This window comes from Pavona decussata, unplaced genomic scaffold, assembly GCF_977016875.1.
Source record: "Pavona decussata unplaced genomic scaffold, jaPavDecu1.1 SCAFFOLD_87, whole genome shotgun sequence".
Lineage (NCBI taxonomy): Eukaryota > Metazoa > Cnidaria > Anthozoa > Scleractinia > Agariciidae > Pavona > Pavona decussata.
In genome coordinates this window covers 2,141,746-2,164,692 of record NW_028145504.1, presented here as the reverse complement: position 1 = coordinate 2,164,692, position 22,947 = coordinate 2,141,746, and the positions used below count along the sequence as shown (strand labels likewise).

Sequence of the window (22,947 nt, the reverse complement as noted above, 5' to 3'; positions counted from 1 at the left end):
CATTTGTGAGTGTGTTTTAAACGTGCTTAAAGGAACAGTGCCTGTCAGTAAGCCAGCTAAGAAAAAGCTTTTGCCTCCAGGGTCCGAAATTGCGCTTTCCTAGTCGCCAATGCGACTAAAAATTTTGCAGTGGCAACCAGAATTTCACAACTAGTCGCCAGCGGGCGATTAACTATTTCATGCCACGATCATTATACAAACAGTAACTTTTGATTTTCAGCCAAATCGATAACTGAAATAAAATTCAAAGCCGCCCGCCAATTGGTCACTTACTTTTTACCTTTCCACTGCTTTTGAAGTATAAAACCGATTTTCCTGTTATTATAAATCTATCACAACGCTTCACAGCTCGAGCAGTGCGAAGCTTCGCCGCCATGCTTTTTGAACGAGAAATGCTGCACGGTTGTGGCCTGGTGCAAACAACATGGCAATCCGTCGATTGTCTTGACAGAACGCGAAAGGAAAGATCGTTTACGGTTTTGAACATAGAGCAAAGAGCCAACCGGCAGTTTTTCAATCGGGTACATTTCTTCTCCAAAATGGTAGAGACAAGAGAAGGTATAAAGTTGACTTAAAACATTTAGCAGTCTTATGAAACTGCATATATAGCCGGCATTCGATTCATTCGTCGTGGTTTTTCAGTGGTAGGTGTATAAATCGCCATTGGGGCCCCAACCGCAAACGTGTTCTCTTCGTTCTGATTCTTAAAAGAAAAATTGGCAACCAGAATTTTCCATCTAGCAACCAAAAATTTTGGTTTGTGTTTCAGTTTCGCTGCGAAGGAAAAATTTTATTGACCCTTTTTTTTTCTGCTTTTTGGCGACCACATTTTTCCATATGGCGACTGAAAAAAAATTTCAGTCGCCACTTGGCGCCTGCCTAAAAAAGTTAATTTCGGACCCTGGCCTCACAAGAAATCTTTGATCGCTCTAGCCGAAAAAAGTACACTGCTTGCTAAGAAAAAGAAAGTGTTCGTACAACACGGGGGAAACTTTTTAAGTGTTTTGTTACCCCCCGTGCTTCGTGTATTAAGTTCGATTCTTACCTAAAATGAATCACACAAAGCGTATGGTTCTCGTCCCCGAGAATACACTGGAAAGATTGCAACAACGCCAGCAGATATTAACTTCACCAGTGACACAAACTCTAAAAAACTTAGATAGTGAAATGGGTCAGATTTTATCCAGTAAAGAGCTCAATGATGACGAAAAAGCTAGGCTTTACAACCAAGTGTTGCAGCGGTACTTGACTTATTACGATCAGAGAAAAGGTCAACCACTTCAAGTGAAATTAACACCCCCCAAAGCTACAGAAACACCTAAACCAGAGGAGAATGAACAACCTACGGGAGAAACTATACCCACAGCGGTCGCAGAAGAAGTCATGAAAAGTGTACCTAAGATGTACAAGGCTGGGGCGAGACAACTCTTGGATAAAATAAAATAAAACCGAGATCTCCTGCATTGGAATGATAAGGGAGAATTGCTGTATGAAAACAAACTGATACCCGGGTCTCACGTGGTGGATTTAGTGAATGATATAGTACGTCACCGAAAAGGTTTTGAGCCTGTTGGATGGTCAGTGTTTGCGAGAGGCCTGGCACGAATGAACTTCCCTGAAAACTTGGTGCGTAATCCCCAGAGGCAAAGTGCTATCCGGAAATTTAAAACCAGGGTTCTAGACGAGACTCCAGCTAGCCCTTCTCGTTGGCTTCCTACCCTGCCCACTGCCTCATCACCTGTGAAAAAACAAAAGCGAAGGGTCGCGAGTCCACGCCCCCAAGCTGTCCGTTAGCTAAAGTTATAAAAACCATGGCGAGAGACATTTTTTCATTGTAATCACTTCTTTATTTTTGATCACTCAATAAAATTCATTAAAATGAAATTACATGGTGTCTTTACTGAACTTTGTGCTGTGCTTTTGATCTTTGTTTGTTTACACGGGTATATTTTTTTAGACTTAAAAGGGAAATGTTTTTCGATAAAGCGTTTTACAAGAAAATCATTTCGACGTTTATTTCTAGCAAACCTATGTACAATGGTGCTCATCGTAATATTACAGCAGCAAAACAAGGCATAGTATAAGCTAAAATGTCCACACACTTTTGAGTTTATGCTTTGTAATGTCACAGAGTTAAATATCCACTGGTTAGAATTATTTTTCAAGAAATCAGTAAATGTTCCAGTATAATTGCTTGGCGGTAATCCGTAAAAGTCGCAAAATTCTCCCGCGCGGTCTTTGGTGAAATAAAACACAACCCAGTGCGATCCAGGCTTGTCACTCATATCCACTTTCGCAATGAACAGGGCTGGGTAGGATGAAACACTTTTTGGTAGTTTATCTGAAGGATACACTCCTTGAAACACGCCTGGGGTATATTTATCCTTTCTCAAAATGAGCATCAGTTGAACGGTATCCATTCTAGTTTGTGTAGTCGTACAGAACGCTTTGGTTAGCGTCAATCTCGATCACGTTTTGAAACTCAGCGTAGACGATGAGGTTAACCATATTGGCGAGTGCCTGTGCGAAATGAAGCTCCACGCGCAGGTTGCCTTGTTTTATAAGCTCAAAATGATCACATGAGCAATGGTCTGGGGACAGGTCAAAACAGAACGCTGTGTAACCGGAACCGTAATCACTTTTATTGATCTGGTTGCCTGTATCCTGGGAGAGCTTTCCAGTGCCTTAAAACAGGCTTTGATATCTAGCAATGAAATTCTGACCACCGGCCTCATCAAATTTCAGAAACAGGGGTTTTCAAGGAATTTGTTCTCCGTCTACGTACACACCCACTTGAGTCAAGTTGTGGTGCTTAAAGTTGAACGGATTGGAGGCATAAGTTCCGTTAAAGGCTTCTGTATCCACCAACACCAGTACTAAGCGCTTGGGTATGTGCCCCAAGAAAAGGTTATCTGGGGTAAAGGTGCTGAATCCTCCTGGGATGGAGAGAACTTTGCAGTCAACTCGACGGATTGGATACTTGGCACTTGTTTGCTTTAGCGCAGCCGCATGTCCCAGAATAATGGAAGAGGCTACTTTAACTTTGCGAACGTACAGGATGGCTTCTGTAATCACTACCTTGAAATCGGGAGCTGCAGCTGATGAGAGCAAGCAGAAAGAATTCTTAGCTCTGTTAAGCTTGATTCTCAGATTGACTCCCTTCAGTATTAAGCAGTCTTGGAAGAAAACATCACTGTGAATGGGGGCCAACATATCCACAGTGTTACTTTGTTTCGTGAATTCATAACGAGCTTTTAAACCCATGTTTGCATCTTCATCTTCAGCCACAGGGTTCACGGCATCCATCTTTCCAGGGGTGTCTTTGTAAAACATAGCCATGGACAGTTGACTTGTTTTTGTTTTGGCTCAACATTGAAACAGGGGAGGGGAGGAAAGTGTAATCGAGGCAGAACTTTGGAACCTTCCCAAGAATTTTTTCGATGATTGTAGTTTTAAGCAAACGGTTTGAATTTTAACGTCTGTTGGATGAGCGGATTAAAAATCAAAGCCAGATCTTGTGAGAAAACCGGTGAAACTAGTTTTAAGGAGATAATTAAAAGTAACGGAAAAAAACCTGTTCATATGAACAGAGATGAATCACATGATTGAGCAGCAGATCTTTGCTCTGGATATGGAGGCTTTAATGTCCGGGTTTCAATGCTTACAGATAGAAGACAAAGTGCTAACTTTACTAAATGAACTTTGGGATGAATTGTGTATCCATACAACAGAGCGTCGCAAAGTAGAAATTACTAATGACAAGAATGAGAATTTGAGAATGAGAATGAGAATAATTGAGAAATAAATAATTGTTCCTGAAAAGCCCCATTGGGGAGGTAACAATAAAGTATGTATGTAAGTAGTGATTGGTGAATTGCTGGTACCCACATTTTACTTTATGAACAAGAAGAAATTTTGGAGTCATCTAAAGAACATTTTAAAGTCACAAGTACAATCCGAATACTGGCTTAAGATCATCATTCGACAAAACTTTGTAACTGACTGGAGCAATGAACCTTTTATACCATGGCATTGGAGCAGGAAAGAAACTTTCACCTTTAACAGTAAAGAAGACATCAAGTGTACGAAAATTCATTTATTATTTACAAAGATATGTGTGAGATAAAAGAAAAAAAAAGCGAATGCAATGAAACTATTTACATTTTGATTTTTATATACAACAAGAACAACAACAAGACAAAAATTAAACCCTATTCAAAAACACCATTTTTGTTTTTTAATTAGAAGAATAGAATGAAAGACGAAAACTAGATACATAGGCAGAGACTGGCAAGAAAGGTCTTTAAGAAAAATAATACCTGCGAACCTGGATCGAAATCAGTTGTGGAATGTCTCTCGGGGCAGAACTATACGAGAGAGAGAACAGAGAAAACAATGTATGAGAGATGACTAGCATAAACGATTATGCAGAAAACATTTTATGCATCGATTACATGTAATAGCTCATCAGTGTTACTAATAAAAATTTTTAAAAAAAAAATGCATTCTCCATTGTTTACATTTACCTGTGAATGTGTTGTAAACTAAAATGAGAACTATCTTTTGAAATGAAAATATTATTCTTACTCTTTGCCAGTTCCTCGTGATTTCATTGTCAGCCACCATATGCTCTTCTGACGGCTGACGAAATTGCGCCCAGCACATCGGGCAGTTCTGGCTTGCCCGGCTTCTTTCTCTCATCCATCTGAAATGAAATAAATATTTCGTTTAGAAGTTTGAAACATCATACAGGAGCAAATCACATTTTTTTTACCTTTTGATACACTTGAAGTGGAGAAACTGGCTGCAGCATGGCATTTTCCTTGCCTTCAATGTTTCCTCAAGGCAAATGAAACATACGTTAAGTACCTGTAATAAAGTATAAGGAGGAAAGAAAAACAGTTAGCAATACTTCATTCGGTTGTTGAATAAGGTGTATTGATTCCAAAACATGTCCTTAGAGAATATGTTTTCAATTGTTATCAATGGGTAAATTATGTTTGAACGCGTCCATTTTTCATACTTCTCTTTTAAGCGAAAAACAAAAAAAAAAAACGTTGAGCACAGAAATAAAGTTTTGTCATGCTTGGAAGGAAAAAGAAAAAAAAGACAGCAAAGTGAAGATTTGTTTTGAACGAAGTAATGACTTCCCGCCCAAGAGAACGTTTCTTTTTCAGCCAAAGGATTGACATAAATAAGCGTAACAGCAAATTTTAATTGCTTTTGGAAACTAAAATTATATTTGAGAGCATTATCGTCTGTTCCTGTTGACTTCAAATTCAGGGCAAAGGTTTTGGCGCCCATTTAATTGCGCGCACTTTTCGTCAAGTGAGTAGTTACATGAGTTAATCTCATTTTCTCCGCTAGTTAGTATAAATAAAATTGAGGTGACATAAATACCTGTAACTGTTTGAATTGCTTTCCGAAACTAAAATTATATTTGAGAGCGTTATTTTCTGTACCTGTTGACTTCAAATTCAGGGCAAAGGTTTTGCGCCCATTTAATCGTGCGCGCTTTTCGTCAAGTGAGTAGTTACATGAGTTAATCTCATTTTCTCTGCTAGTAAGTATAAATAAAATTGAGGTGACAAGTACGCGTAACAGTTTGAATTGCTTTCGGAAACTAAAATTATATTTGAGAGTGTTATTGTCTGTACCTGTTGACTTCAAATTATTGGAAATCTTACAGGTTTATAAGTGTTTTGCCTTCAAATCATAACTCGTCTGACAGCGTCCTTTTTGGTTGGAAAATTGGCTATAAAAGTACATATCCAGTACGAGTTTTTTCATTCCAACCCAACAAAATGAAGCGAAAAGTAGTGTTCAACGCTGACGTCTCAAATGCTGTTTTCAGCAAAAGTAGAAAGACGGATGGATGCATTCATCGAATACAAAATACACCTTTGGTTGAGGAAAGCGAAATTGTTTCACGCAATTCTGAATTTCAGTTGATAAACGCCGCTCAAAAGATAGCGCTACACGAACATCACTTACAGTGAAAGAGATGTCTACTCCCAATGTGACAGGACATTTTTGAAGCCTTTTGGAGCGTATACAAAGAAGAGACATGGAATCATCTGGTTTACATGGTTGGTACTGTCGATGAAATCGTGAAGTTGTGGCGCGAAAAATGCATGTATCTTTTCCCATCTGTTGAGCAACATCAGATGGTTCCGTTTCACAAACATTGGGTGCAAACTCAATTTATAGAAGAAAAGAAAATAATGGCTATGCAAGAAAAAGACCCTGCATATGGTTCTATTCGACATGGATGCAAACAAAAACGACTTCTGGCACAACAGCTGCATAGGAAGGCTGGAGTTCCAGAGGGTCTCTGAGGACTCCCCGAGGTAGCCAAGTTCCAACAAGTAATTACAGAACACCAGATCGTCGTCCTCTCCGCTGAACACTTTAATGCTATTATCTATGAAGGGCCCAAAAGAGAAAAACAAATTTATTTATATCTTTAACAAAATCATTATGACGTCATCACATCCGTCTCCGCTTTCTTAGGTAGAGGTTATTGGTGCTTAGAATGTAAGAAAGAATACGATAAGAAAGAAGAACATTGTTGCACTAAAGTATGCAAGCACTGCTTCACCAAAGCTTGTCAAGGGTATATCCAGAAAGTAGTGTGGCGAGAGTGTGGGGAGTGTCACAGAATGTTCGCCGGAGACGAATGCTTAATAACCACTGTCGTCCAAACAAAAAAGGACAATCCGTTTGTAATAAATTCTATAGATGTCGAAAATGCAACAAAGTCATGTCGCACAAGAAAAGAAGTCCAAAAGCTCACATGTGTGGGGAAAAAATGTGTTGGAACTGTGAGGAGTTTGTGGACCCCGATACTCATCGCTGCTACATGAAGCCTATCGTCAATCAAGAGGAAGACTCGAGCGAAACACTTGAAGCACAGTCAAAATGGAAAAAAAAAAGAAAGAGACCAAAGAAAAAGAAGGCGGATTTCTGAGGAGATAATTAGCCAGGAAGTTGAAGAAGAAATTGAAGAAGAAGATGGACAAGATGAGGATGGTCAAGAATATTTGTTTTTTGACATTGAATCATGCCAGGACGATGGACAGCATATGGCCAATTTGCTCATCGTGCAAGATCAAACAGGGTTAGAGATGGTTTTAAAGGGGATGACTTCATCAACCAATTCTGTACATGGTTGTTGGATGGAACTCATGAAAGTGCCATCGTCATTGCCCACAAACTAAGAGGGTGCGATGGAATTCTACTCTGTGAACATTTCCACAAGCAATGTCTGCTCCCAAGTCTGATCCTTATTTATGCAATATGGCCGCCGGCCACGGCGTCTTGACCTGCGTTATCTATTACCTTTCTCCGTCTACTCATGACTTGTTGTAAGTTTTTGTCTTTACTGTATATTGTCTTACTGTCAAGTGATCCATTTAACATGCTGACGCGGAATGCTAAAACCTCTATGAATCCTACTGGAAAAGATGCTAACACTGGAAAAGACACAAACGCTTCGAGCACCGAGTTCGTTTCTCTAGCGACTCTGAGAGAGATGCTCCAGATGCAGGAACGGATGTTTAAAAACATGTTTGAGTCGGTTTTGTCTTCTGTAAATACTAGAATCGACAAGGTTGTCAAATCTGTCGCGGAACTAAAAGCGAGCCTAGAATATTCACAACAAGATATTGACGATTTGAAGGAAGCTGCAGACACCATAGACGACATGGAAGAAGAACTTGATGACATCCAAAGAGGTTTACAGAAACACGAAGTAAAGTTGGTATACCTTGAGAACCAAAGCCGTAGAAACAATGTCCGCATCGATGGAATTCCCGAACAACACAACGAGACCTGGTTGAATACTGAAACAAAGGTGAAGGAAGTTCTACAGGAGAAACTAAACCTGAGCTTTGAGCCGATGATCGAGCGAGCGCATCGCACCGGAGCAAGACCAAGATCGGGTGCTGCTGATGGTATCAACAGACGACCAAGAACCATTGTGTGTCGTCTGCGCGACTGGAGACAGAAGGATGATATTCTTAGAGCCGCCCGAAGGATAAAACCATCTGGTATATTTGTGAATGAAGATCTCGCAAATGAGACCATTGAAAAGCGGAAAGGGCAGCTTGATGAGCTGAATGCGGCAAAGAGAGCCGGGAAGATGGCATACTTCGTGTTGGACAGACTTGTTATAAAGGAAAGACGTAATGCAGAGCCCAGCTAAGTTTATTTACTAAATAACGACAATGTCGCTTACTACTTTACCGTTTAGTCACTTAGATGACAGTGAATTTGCTGCGGTGATTTATGAATTCAGAAATGGACCTGTTCATTTCGATCCCGAGAGACTATCTAACCTATTTATCAATCCTTTGAGTTCCGATTTTGAGCGGTTCTTAATTCGGTCGGATGATCTAGACCCTGACATACATTTTAATATTGACGGCGGGTGTTCTTATTATGTAGAAGATAAATTTAACGATACTCTTCAAAAAGAAATCATGACTAGTTGTGAACAATCAAACCATCTTTCACTGTTCCATTTAAATATTCGAAGCCTTCAAAATAAGGTTGATGAACTATCGACCTTTCTAACCTCTCTAGATATAAAATTCTCCGTTGTTGGGATAACTGAAACTTGGTTAATGGATTCACCAGTTGGAGTCGAAATTGATGGTTATAACTTTGTTTACAAAAATCGCCCTGTTAGATCGGGTGGAGGTGTCGGTTTGTATGTATCAGACAATTTTGATTTTAGAATTCGCACCGATCTTTATGCTGATGAAGCTGAGGTGATGGAAGCATTGTTCATTGAGATCATTCGACCCCATGAGAAAAATATCATTGTTGGTATAATTTATCGCCCTCCAAATGAAAATGTAAATGATTTCGTGACCAGAATGAACGAAATATTAGGGAAAATATCTCGGGACAACAAGATATGCTATATAATGGGAGATTTTAATTTGAATCTGTTAAAAAATCAAAACCACAACGCCACCGGGGAATTCCTAGATGGCCTGTATTCTCACCTGTTTTTTCCGTTAATCACGTTACCTTCCCGAATCACTTCTCACACTGCAACTCTGATTGACAACATTTTTTCTAACCATGTCGAGCACAGTTATTTGAAGTCTGGACTATTAATAACGGATATTTCGGACCATCTGCCTATCTTTTCCATTTCCTTCGATCATAAGCGTACCCGCGAACACCAAGAGAACATATTTGTTCGTGACAAAAGCGAGCCAAATATTTGCAACTTCTTAGAGGAATTAGATTCTATTGATTGGTTCAATATAGACGGGTATAATGATCCAAAAATCCGCTACAGCAAATTTCTTGAGCGATACACTAAAGCTTACGAAACACATTTTCCTTTGAAGAAACTGAAGCGTCGCCTTCACCTTAGGAAACCGTGGATATCCCAGAGCTTACTTAAATCTGTCAAGCAGAAAAACAAACTATACAAGCAGTATCTTTCAAACCCCTCTCTCTGGAACGAAGCGAAATATAAAAAATATAAGAACAAACTGAATCACTCCCTACGAATCGCGAAACGTTTATATTATGATAAGAAGCTAAGCGAGTCAAAATCCAATATTAGAGCCACTTGGCGTCTGCTTAATGAGGTCCTAAACAGCAAGAAATTGAGACCTAAACCCAACTCTGTGTTTAAGGTTGATGACCAAGATATTTCTGACCCAATGGAGATTGCTAATCGATTTTGTAATTACTTCAGTAATATTGGACCAAACCTCGCTAAACGAATTCAATCTACGACCTCATATAAGAATTTTCTTCCTGGTCATTTCCCTCAGTCAGTGTTCCTAAATTTAGCAACTCAGGAGGAGATTATAGATATCGCATCGAAGTTTCCGGCGGGAAAATCGGCTGGGTATGACAACATTCCTATGTCTATCATAAAGCGATCTATATGTAGTGTTTCCTCTCCATTAACACACATTGTAAATCTCTCCATTACTCATGGTATCGTCCCGGATGAATTGAAAATTGCCCGTGTCGTACCTATTTTTAAATCAGGTGACAAAGCTCTCTTCAGCAACTACAGACCTATTTCTGTTCTACCGTGCTTTTCAAAGTTTTTGGAACGAATAATTTACAACCGTATTATAAATTATCTCAATGACTTCGATGTCTTATGTGATAATCAATATGGCTTTCGAAAAAATCGCTCTCCTAGCCTTGCGCTTGTCGATTTGTGTGACAAAATTTCTTCTGCATTTGATAGAAAAGAACACGCCATTGGAGTATTCCTAGATCTTTCGAAAGCGTTCGACACGGTAAATCACGACATTCTTTTTGACAAACTCAATCATTATGGGATCCGTGGTCTGGCACTAGAATGGGTCAAAAGTTATTTTTCTGTGAGGACACAATTTGTCGAATTTAATAACGTTAGATCTGCCCCACAGGGGATTTCCTGTGGGGTGCCTCAAGGTTCTATTCTTGGTCCCTTATTTTTTATCCTGTATGTTAATGATTTGAACAATGCTTCCCTGCTTGATGCAATCTTGTTTGCTGATGATACAAACCTATTTATCTCCCATAATGATCCTGTTTACCTAACTAACACATTAAATAGAGAATTAAACAAATTGTCAACCTGGTTTGCAGCAAACCGGCTCTCCTTGAATTTAGCCAAGACTAATTTTATGGTATTCAAGCCCTGGCAAAAGAAGCAATCCTTTGAATTTCAAGTTTTCATAAATGAGCAGCCTATCCTTCGTGTTTCTGAGACCATGTTCTTGGGTGTTTTACTAGATGACAATTTGACCTGGAAATCTCATATATCCTTAACAGCAAATAAATTATCCAAATCTATAGGTATTATTCATAAATCTAGGTTTTTTCTCTCTACTCACTCCCTTCGTACTTTATACAATTCTATGATCCTTCCATATTTATATTATTGCAATTTAGCTTGGGCTGGTACCTATAAGTCAAACCTTCAAAGAATTGTAACCTTACAGAAACGTGCGTTAAGAATAGTAAGCAATTCCACATACATTGCCCATACTGGCCCTATCTTTAAGGAACTTAAACTCTTAAAATTTCATGATATCCATTCGTTTCAATTAGGTTTTTTTATGTTTTCATTCAAGAACTCTACACTCCCTTCCAAATTCAATAACTTTTTTTTACTGAATAGTCAAATCCATAATTATAATACTAGGAATGCTCAGTCCTTCCGCTTGCCACTGTGCAGAACGAACACCAGGAAGTTTTCAATTTACTTTCAAGGTCCAAACTTTTATAATTCGCTAACTTCTGACATAACTAGTTCTCCCTCCTCCGCTTCTTTTAAAAGAAAGCTTAAAGAATTTCTTCTTTCTAGGTATTAACTTCTGTAAGGCTGTAATTCTTAACTAACTTACTTAATATGTGTGTGTGTACGTGTGCGCGGTCAAAGTTAATTTACCATAAATCCATATTGTAATTCTAATATAAGATTAGTTAAGTGAGGAAGCCTGACTTGTTATAAGCCTCGTGGTTTCTTTCAGGTTTCCTCGCCATTTATTTTCTTTCTTCAATTTTTTTCTTCATTTTTTCTTCCCATCTGTAAATGTTGTGTATATGGCGAAATAAATATTGTATTGTATATTGTATCCTGAATGGTGCAAAAATCATGTCCATGGAACTAACAGAAGCTGAAATCAAGTTCCGCGATTCTCTTAATTTCTTACCGATGCCGCTGAAAGCCTTACCAAAAACATTTGGTCTGACAGAACTGAAGAAAAGCTACTTCCCACACTTCTTTAACTGGAAGGAAAACCAAAATTATGTTGGCCCTCCTCCCCCTGTTGGAAATTACGATCCAGATGGCATGACCGCAAAACAACGTCAAGAATTCCTGAGGTGGTATGAAGAATTGACAAATGCAGAGTATGTCTTTGATTTTGAAACAGAAATAGAGCAATATTGTCCTAGTGATGTGGACATTCTGAGACGGTGTTGCTTACAGTTTAAACAGTTAATGGAGGAAGTGTGCAACCTCGATCCATTCAAGTACTGTGTTACCATTGCAAGTGCCTGTAACCATGTGTTCCGACAAGAGTTTTTAGAAGAAGACACCATCAGTCTCATTCCTGCTCAAGGCCATCAACCCGCCTGAAAATATTCTGTCATGGCCCTCCAGTGGTTGGCATAGATCCACCATCAGTCAGGTGACCTAATTCTGCATGCTCCGAATGGGGGTGAACAACGGATCGATAACAATTATGTTGACGGTTATGATCCCACCAAGAAGATCATCTGTGAATTCATGGGATGCCTGTAACATGGTGTCGTAAGTGCTACCGACACAGTGAATCCAGTGAATGACACGAGCATGGAAGATCTCCTAGAAGGTACCATTCGTAAAATTGAGCATTTCAAGAAGCTTGGATTCCAAGTAGAAGTGAAATGGGAATGTGAATTCAAGCAAGAGCTAACCACCAACCAAGAGACGAGATCTTTTGTCTCAAGTCTCAAGTTTGACACGCTGTTAGAGCGTTTTTCGATGGACGAACAAACGCTATCTGTCTTCACAAGGAAGTGAATGAGAACGAGAAGATCCATTACGTGGACTTTACATCATTGTACCCTTGGACAAATAAGTATTGCGAAATTCTGATCCAGCATCCTGAAATTTTTAACAAGTGAAGCCTTAATCAACCATTCACCTCGTGAGTTCTTTGGGCTGATCAAGTGTGACATCCTTCCACCCACCTTTCTGTTCCACCCTGTGCTGCCCTACCATGCCAATGGAAAACTGATGTTCCCTCCATGCAGAACATGTGCTGCGAGCCTACAACAGACACCCTATGAACATGCAGATGAAGAACGTATGCTGTCTGGAACCTGGTGTTCCATTGAGATTGATAAAACATTGGAGCTTGGATACCGCATGATTCGAATGATTGAGGTGTGGCATTTCCCTCAGAAATCGTCCGAGCTCTTTACAGGGTACATCGACACCTTCCTTAAAATCAAGCGAATCACCGAACACAGACAGCCAAAAAACCACTCACTTACTGATTCTCCATGTAATTCTACCAAAGTTACTTCTCCCTCCCCCCTCCCCCTTATGCAATGTTGATGTGGGAAGTGATGCTTGCCAGGAAACTGTTCATGACCCAAAAGACAACATTGAGTCGGGGGGAGCGGGGGGGGGATTTTGGTAGTTTTCTTATCTACAAGTGAACGCGCTTGGAGGCAAATTTTATTATAGGTTTTGTCCACGTCAGACTCGTTGTTTTCCAAATTTCCGGTAGCCTAAAAGTTTCCACTGTCAACGAGCCGTCTTTAGTCACACCTGTTGTCGTTTCTATAAGTAATGTTTGTAATGACATCATGGTATGCTTTGGCGGGTTGTAACAAGCCCAAAATAGATCAAGGCGGTAGGGATAAACAACTTGCGTATCAGACTGGCTTGTTGGTGTTGCTTTTGTTTGGTGAAGTTTGAAAATGCACGACATCTATGGATCTTCTGAAAAGTTATGAAATAGAGGAATGCAGTTCACAGGAACTGGTCGAAACATTGTGTGGAATTCTAGTATTTTGCGTTATCAAGAGTGATATATCGACAAACAGGACAGAGCTGGATTTTACGCCAGCAAATAGACACATATTCTCTTGGAGAATATAACTGTTTACATTTCTGACATTTCTGTCATGCATGTAGTCGTTTGTAACAGAATCAAATAAAAGCATAACAGTATTCTTTCCGTTGCTCCCGCGAACAAGACTGCTTTAGTGTGCCGTGTTTCAAAGGCAACGAGTATATATTGAATACCAGTGATTAATACTCAGTGCATTGTCCTTTTGGTCATCTAGTGTCTATAATGTTATCGAAATATCTTTACAAGATGGTAACATTTCTCAATGGCATTAATACGGAACACAATTCGGCGTAAATAACTACTGGACAATGGTTTTCAATGGAATTGCAGTTCACATGCAAAAATTTGGACAAATCCGAGCCAAATGGAAAACACAGGCTGATATTCGACAAAGGTGGGTTATGCTCCCAGCCCTTCAAATGAAACCCTCCGTGGGTGGGAAAACGGGAATGAAAGAAAGATTTTATTACCGCAGAAGTTTCAAAATGCAGATGTGCACTTTACCAATGTATCAACAGCTCGGAACCGTTTGCTCAGGGTGAATAATGATTTCGTACACGTGTGTTTTATATCAACTACGCCAGAGTATCACTGCAGTGTGTTCAAGCGTGACAATCCTGCCATGAAGATATTCCGCTGCGTTTTCTACGCTAGAGAGGACAGCGAACTTTTCAAGAAGAAGCAAGCGTTGTTTACCAGTATGAGAGGCAGCAAGAAAGTTATTAGGTTGGACGATGAATGAAGGAGAAATGATGAGGATTGAACACTGTGTTAGAGATTTTTCGATACATGTGAAGGCAGCGAATTAAAAGTGAGCAAATACTCCGAAAGACAATTATTCAAGGTGTCCTTGAAATGTATGCAAGACGAGTTGTGGAATCAAAGTGAAGCTGAAAAAGCACCTTATTTCAAAGTTCTCCCGCAAGATCTTTTCTCTGGCGAAGCCGACAACTCTACCGCATAGAGAAGAAAGTATCTTCGGTTCTTCGTGCTGAAGGACGTTTGTGTGATGTTTCAGACTCTACTTCTAATAGTGATTAACCCTGTTTTATTCAAATTCAACTCTACTGTACAAATAGTTACTTCTAATAGTGATTAACACTTTTATTGAAATTTAAACTCTACTGTAAAAAAATAGTATGTGCTTTTGAAATCCAGAAGCTTTGAGCGATGTCATTAAAAATGTATTGGCTTCCTGGCTTGTACATGCAATAGCGGTTTGTGCGGCTGCTGCGTGAAGGACTGCGGAAGTATTTGTAATCAATCACGCTTACTTGGCATTGAGAAATGCTATGCTTCTTGTTATCTACTTTGTATAGCCTGTTTTTGTTTACAATAAAAATTTTTCTCTCATGGTGGAGTAAAACATGCCTTTCGTGTCTCATTTTAAAGTATTTTGATCTTCTAGTTGTTTCAACTATGTCCCAACACTCCTCTAGCAAATTCTGTTTCCAGTTTTTAGTTTCTGCGTAAAGGCTTATCGTTCCGTAACACTGATCGCTCAAGTTATCTAGCGCTGTTTTATGTAATACATGGTAAAAAATGCTAAGATTTTTCTTAACTTGTTACACAGCTTCATACATATCTAAAATTTCTTCTAATCCCTTCAAAAACATTCTTTTTTCTTTTACGGCTCCTTCATCTTCGCAGAAAGGCAAGGCGCTACATTTAACCCTCTTAGGGAAATTTATTATAAAATATTTCAGTATTTGAACTTGTGTCACAAATGGAAAAAATAACCAGTAGGCATATTTAACAAAATTCATAATTTCGCCGTTTGCCTCTTTTATTTTTGTGAAATATTATTCTGCTTCCATTTTACACCTCGTAGTAGCTTCTTTTAAGAAGACTCTGCAATATGCATGGAGAAAGGTTTGAATATTCCAAGTTATATAATGATTTTAATAAATTACCAGCCTGTTACTGAGTCAGACTGCACCTCAATGTAATGATGTTCTCCGTCCGCGTGCGTTTTTATGTCACGAAATACCTGCCAGTAGGACAAAAAGCAGTTTACAGTTATTTATTTATTTATTGGTTACTTCTCTATATCTAAGGTTTTATTTTATTTTAGTTCAAGTTCACAACATACCTCTGGTTTTCTTAGTATTCTTTCACTTCCCTCTCTGCTTTGAGAATGCTGCTTTTCTTTTATTTGATTAACCTTTTTATTTTTTTTTCTTTTGTTCTCTTCTTCTTTTTTATTTTCCGACAGTATGCGTTCCGAGTGGAGAATAGTTCGTTCGCAAATCGCGAAGAAGAGAACGAGAAAAAAATTGGATTTGCAGACCAGACATTTGAACCTTAACATAGAAGGGAAAGAATTTCGTGTAGACACGAGTGCAATTCTACCCCGACAATTCATGATCTCTGCTCAGCTCGCTCCCTCCGCAAGACATACAGGCTGTAGTCACTGTCTGCCCCTACTTCGCTGTTGAAGAGGAAAAGTGTGTGGGGGTCGATGTCTTCGTGCGTAAAGCTATAATGCTAAAAGAATTTGACTGTGGCGGGAACTTGACAACCTTCACAGAAGAGAAAGAGATAACAGTTAAAACCTCAGGAAATGTGTTACAGATAAACAAGATTCTTTTAAACCTCATAGAAGTCTTTCGAACAAGAGAGGGTAACCATAGACATGGATTTTGCCCGAGCTATGCTGAACTCAGTTAGCGCCAGCACAGAAGGTCTCAACAAAGCAAAGGATGGTGAGTACGAGATAACGCAGAAATTCCACGAGACACTCACAGGATTGGAAGGAGCATACAATACTTATTTTTCATTTGTAGACGCCCAGTGCGTCGGTCTTCGCAGTTTGCAGCAACTTGGAAATGTCATACAAATATGCAATTTGTGCAAATTACTTTGCACAAACAAGATTACAAGAATTACTCTGCGGCATTACCAATTTTGTTTCGATTGCAGTAGACGAAGATCACTGAAGCGTCCACTGAGTCAAATTGACTTTGAATAACATTCAGCTTCACCAAAAAACTCATTCAAGCATTCACTCAACGATCCTGATTGACATTTCACCTAATTACTTTTTTAATTACTTTTACCTTACTCACAATTCGGTATTTAAGAAAGAATTCCCTTGCTTTGCGCACACATTAACTTTGCTACAAGCACAAGCGGTTGTCGCAGTTGAAGTCTACTTTTGCTGAAAAGATCCACAAAGAAAGGGACAAAGAGGGCTGCATCACATTACATAGAAAAGGAAGCTGATGTAGACAGACCTGACAATGGAGACGAGAATTTCGAGGAGAGAGAAACAGTTGATTTGACCCAGTGGACAACGGACTCCCCTAACATCGGCGAGAAGCCAGAGAGCCCTGGATGCTTCTCGCCAAAAAAAAGCAAGTCAAACTCAAGCAGTAGCATCCACTCCCTACGAGCTGAATGAAGGAGGGAGTGATAACGACGATGACAAAGTAGAAGATGCAGAGATTACCAGGCGTGAAGAGCTTCTCCGCAAATTAAAAGAAGCGAAAGAAGAGTCGAAGGCAATAGAACAGGGCAACTTTGTGACGCGACGCGTGGCTGCCCGTTATTCCACTCTCAAATGAGCGAGGCGACGAGCGAGATTAGGGACACTTCTCTTTGGTGTCCAAATTGATCTGCATTGCCGTACAAAGCAAACAACGAAAAGGCAAGATACTTGGAGGAGCTCTCCGCCCGCATAAACGTGAAGTTCGCAAACCCAAACCGGCCGCTAGACTGTAAGCACGGGGAGACGACGGTCTTGATTCACATGGCAAACAGCGACAAAATCAAGGAGGAGATGTTTTCTTCTTTATCTTCCTAAGAAAGGTGGCTGACGGCAGATGTAGTTTCGTTGTGGCGCTGGAAGAGGACGACCCTTTACCAGCGGAATACCTGCAAACTTTGTTTCGAAATAGGAATGAGAAAATCACTGAGTTTGTGGATGAAAATAGAAAAGCCAATGAGAACAGCTTTGAGCTCGGGACGCAGGCAGCACTCAAAAAGAAAAACGAGAAACAAAGCCGAAAAAAAGGAAACGATGTGGAATAAGAGTGAACTCTTAAGGAGCTTTTTTCAGCTTTCTCTGTTTTCGTTAACAAATATCGATGTAAGATCAGAGTTACTTAAAGGCAGTTGTTGTTCGGATATTTTTAAAGCATATTTGCATGAAGAAAAACAGCTGTAAGCCTTTTCACACTTTGATTAGTTTTTTCGCTGCTTCTGCTTTCCGAACACTGTAATTTGCAAGGCAGTTTTTCGTATGTTTTAAGGCATGTTTGCATGAAGGAAAACAGCTGTAAGCCTTTTCACATTTTACTTAGAGTTTTCGCTGCTGCTGCTTTTGGAACGCTGTAGTTTTACGTGTGTTTACAATAAAAAAAATTCGCAAAGATTGAAAAATTGACTGTTGTTTATTGTGAGAAATGGCGGAAAAAACGGGGAAATATTGTTACCTTTATGGCAGAAGAAAGTGTAGTAGGATTTAAAAGAAAAAGAAAAATTTACTCTTTTATTGTTACAACAATAAGTTTTCAATATACATAGAAAACAAAAAACTTTTTCCTGGGAAAGTTATTGTCTTTATCGCAATAAAGTAAATATGCTAGCAGCACTTTTTCAGAGCAACGCAGAATGTCGCTAGGCGTTTTCTGTTTGTTTTGTTTTTAACAAAGTTCAACATAAGAAATTTCATCCATTTTTCCACTCAGAACTTCTTTGTACCACCTCAATCGCGTTTTCCCTGCAGTGACAAGATAATGTGTAAATTCTTCGTAATATTTGGGCTCTTTTTCTTTCAGACTAATCAAAAGGACTTTGAATTGCTCAATACTTTGCACGCACGTGTACGTGTGTAACTTTAACTCCCTATCTTGGCGCATAAGTTGAAAAGCTTCGAACAAAGGTTGCAGTTTTTCAAATTGCTCTGCTGATGAAAGACTTGGCCATTGTTTTAAACAATATGACTTTGGAGGTCGCAGTTGCTCAATTACTTCTTTACGTATTGTCTCATCACGCAAGTTTTCCAATTCTTCTTGCCGCTTTCTTTTAAGCGCATTGTTTATACATTGTTTACACTATTGAAATTTTTGTTATTGGGTAGACTACCGCGCAGTTTTTCTTTCAAAGGAAGAACGCAGGAGTAGATGGTTTTCTCTAACTCCCACACTGCACAAGGATGTTTATTCAGAGTGTCCATGCATTAAAAACTTTCTTTCGAAAAGTGAATTCCAACTCTGCTCCTACCAAGCTTTAGAAACTTCTTTGGTGGCAAAGGGGGCGTATATTAAATCTGCCAAATCCCTCATGGCCTCAGTCTGGTATTTTCGCAATCTGTTTTTACACTGGTTGAGGTAATTTGGTTTCGCAGCATTTTTTATACTGTCATCTGCAGACTTTGAAGGATACATCATTTCCGCCATTTGACTCCCACTAATCGAATGGTATGAAGGTACGGGCGAAAGAAGATGATTGCCTTGAAAAGGCGTCACGCTGTTTGACGGCACATTCCTGACTAACAATGGTTGACTTTCACTTGCTGGAATGCCTAATCTCAAATGTTGATTAAACTGTGTATTGTCGGCACTCACATGCATTTGTGGAAGAACTAAGAAAACTACACCCGTATTGTTTTCACTCAAATCCATCTGTTGTGATGGCATGTGCTGCACAGTAGAATAAAAATTCTCTTTGTGGCTCTGTGACATAGATACTCTTGGATCACTCTGAGGTGTGGCTGGTTGTTGAGTTCCTGTTTTTGAATTTCTGCCTCTACCACTTTTACCTTTCTTAGCATTTGTGCTCGAACTCGAAGCTGCCTCAATACCATTGTGTCCATTGTTGATCACACTTTGATTATTAACTGCTGGCGGCGCGGAAATAGTGTCCGTTATTTGACGAAACATTTCTAGATTGACCTCCTCCTCGTCTCCGAAATCTCTTCCTAAAGCTTTGACTGATTCAAGCAAAGTCATATGATTGATGTTAACTGCATATTCTGTAGCGTTTTCTTCCATGTTCGAAACGGTAGGAACGGCCAAGAAACTTTCAGAAGCCATCTTCACTTGTCTGAAGAAAAACGCATTTACTACAAAGCAAACGTTTTCAATCCTTTAAATACTTTAATATTTGCATCAAAATGTAAAGAAAGCATTTTAAGAACAATAAACGTGAAGGATTGTATTGTATTTTCTGCATGCGTATTTTATTTCCTGACGTGTTTAGCAAAACGTGACTGCATATTATTTTTTTTACCATAGATGCTTAAATAGTCTTTGCGTAAACATGGGTAGAAGGGACCTAGTTTTCAAACTCCGCGTCTTCAACAAGCTACAGAGATCAAACCCAAAATGAAACAGTCTGACTAAATTAGAAAACGCAGTTTTGGTCCCTTGAGAGAATTTCTTAAGAAAGAGCTTTTCGAAAGAGAAGAACTGTACAGTGAAGAAACAGGCGGGAACCCGCAAAACCTATTCTAGCTGCAAAACAACGGCGAATACGGTTTGCTGGCCAAATTACTCCAGCTAGTGAGACGCAGGGAATTTCGTGTTTTTCTGGTACTGTTGGCCATGTGCAATCACGAGAGTAGAGATTACATTATAGAAAGCTGGAATATATCTAAGGCCAGAAGAAGCTACTTCCCTTTGTTCCTGCGCAGCAGGCAGGTGCCGAAACACTACCGCCATGATATGGCAGTTATATAAACCGCCGGGATGCCTACTGAATATGGAAAATCTCGGGGAAAACAGCCACTTCGACTTCTTTTCTACTCAGAAGGAGAAGGAGAATTACCTACGATTGTACGGCATGCAAGGATGCCTTTAACCAGAACTTGCTTTTTTCCTACAAGCGGAAAACAGGGAAAAATTCGTCTACGAGAGCGGCAAGTTTTACGAGCAGATAGCTGAAGAAATGGGGACATGTCAAGAAAAACCAGAAAGCTTACTCTTCTCGTGTGAGCTGTCAGAAGAACTTTTTGAAGCTTATGACAAAACTTTTGCTGAAATGTAAAGTTAAACAACACATCGAGTATCTGTTCTATTAAAACATTTTAATTAAAATCCACTCTGCGTCTGATTCTATTTCTACATCAGATTTAGAAACTAGCTCTTTACAGTCATTGCAGTATCCTCTACCACTGTACCTATCAACACAATTGCTTCGCCGATAAACAGAATCGGTCATTACAGACTTAAAATTGTCCTTTACATACTGCTCCACATTTAAAGTGTAAACAAAATTAGCATAGTCCTCGCAACGCTTGGCCTCATTCTTGTTCAAAGCCTCGGTCTGTGTTGAGGAGCATTTTTATAATATTGTGTGATTCTACTTTACAAGTTTTACCTGCTTTATATTTTAAATAAGTTGAGAGTTTTTACCTACAAGATCTACGAAAATAATTTAGGTAACAAGTTACAAACGCGACTTTGTACATCAGTACTTCCGCAGTCGTGTTAAGACCAGACCGTATCTAAGCAACGCGCATGTGCCAGGGTGATAGAAGTTCAACGTGAGCGGAAACACGTTCTCGACTACAGATTATGCAACCTGGAAATTTTTCCACGAGAAAGTTCTAAATCATAAGCCCTTTGATTTTGTTGGCTACACGCGGGTCACTTTTGCCTGGCAAAATTAATTGATTTTTCTCTTAACACGTAAACAACTTTTGTCTTGTTAAGCCAGCTAAAGTAATTAACTAAGTTGTTTTGATCGAATAAATCCAAGCGCGTTTCACGGTATGGTCTGGTCGTCTCAATTAATTCGTGTGTGACTAAGTTATTATGACTGATTTGCCACCAAGAACTGTGGAACTTGTATTCCATTTACGGCGAGAACACTATACACTTTAATTAGTTGTTTACAGGTGGTTATATTAATGTTGGTCGGCGTCCTTTTCACAAACTAGGATTTTGTTGTTTAAACATTCTGATTGAATTAGTCAGGTTGCGACCCAAAAAGGTACAGCGTACTTAGTCCAGTAACCAGGTTGTGATTGGTATCAAGACACTTATAATTCCATCTTGGCCGGAATGCTACGCCAGGCATCCAGGACCCACGAACATACAGTGGGAAGCAATGCTGTTCTAATGTTTCCAGCAGGAGTGAAGCTCTTCTGGCCTTCGATCATCCAGTTGTTCCATCGCTCACGGAGACGATCTTTAAAAGGCTTGTTTAGGGAAACGTCTAGCGGTTAAAGAATGCTGGTTAAACCACCTGGGATTACAGCGATGTCGGGGTTTGTCTGGCGCACTGCTCGCTTCACTAGGTCGACAAGATGAGCTTGGAAGGAGTCCCAAACAAGGAGACTTTTCTTTCTCAGAAGACCGCCGGGTCGTGATCGCCATACTTTCTCTACCCACAGCTTCATTCCAGCTTCGTCCATCCACCCCTTCGGATGACAGTGTACGAGGACTCCAGGTGGAAAGTTCTCTTTTGGCATGGTCTTTCGTTTGAAGATCACCATGGGTTTTAGCTTTGTTCCGTCTGCCAGGCACGCAAGTACGACAGTGAACCGTGAATTCTCGTGGCCAGTTGTGTTAACCAACACGGTTTTTGCGCCCTTTGCATTAACGGTTCTGGCCGAAGGCATGTCAAAACAGACAGGAGTTTCGTCTATGTTCCCGATGTGAACAAGTTCGTAATTTTCCTTCTTTCTGCGGTTGATAACGTAGCTGTGGAAGCTTGTGATCTTCTGGTCGAGATCTTCTGGGAGCTTTTGTGCGATTTTCGTCTTCTGTCGAAGAGCAAGGTTCTTCCGGCAAAGGAAGTTTGTACACCAGCAGTTGGAACCCAGGAACCCGGTTATCTGCAATTCAGCAGCCATTGCCTTCGCCTTGATGATGATCATGTTGCGGGTGACAATGTAGCCACTCTGCCTTTGCTCTTCAATCCAAGAGAGAAGCTTGTCTTCTAACTCGGGCCACTGGCACGGTTTCCCGCGGCTGCATTTGTTCTTCGGCATGCACTTCACTTTCTTGACTTGCTTTCGCCAGTCGCGAACCAACTTTTTATTGACGCAGAATTCACGGTCTGCTGCACAGTTGTTTGACTCCTGTGCGAACTTAACGACTTGTAGCTTAAACTTAGCGGAATGTTTCATACGTTTTGAGGACATCTTCGTAAACTCGTAAACAGGTGAGAAGTAACGTGGTCAAGACCTTGTTAACAATGTAGCCTAAAACACTTACAAGTAGGTTTTGTTTTCTTGTTAACCTATGGTTGCAATGTAATTGGTCCTTTTCTGGTTGCTAACAACAAAGTAAAAAAATGTGCTCGTGTACTGCATTGTAATTAACTCAAGCGCGTAACAAGCATAACAAGCCTTTGGTTACAGTAATATAATTGGTCCACGCGCGTAACA

At 39.8% G+C, this 22,947-nt stretch overlaps 1 long non-coding RNA gene across 1 annotated transcript in view; it reads right to left on the bottom strand.

Moving 5' to 3' along the window:
* Positions 1–2,389: 2,389 nt before the first annotated feature.
* LOC146474725 (uncharacterized) overlaps positions 2,390–22,947 on the bottom strand; it is a 95,514-nt gene continuing 74,956 nt past the window's right edge. The window contains exons 4-7 of the long non-coding RNA XR_014866055.1: positions 4,775–4,869; positions 4,588–4,705; positions 4,320–4,367; positions 2,390–3,098 (exon numbers count right to left, since the gene is read on the bottom strand). This is a non-coding gene — a long non-coding RNA (uncharacterized LOC146474725). The remainder of the gene's footprint in view (positions 3,099–4,319; positions 4,368–4,587; positions 4,706–4,774; positions 4,870–22,947) is intronic.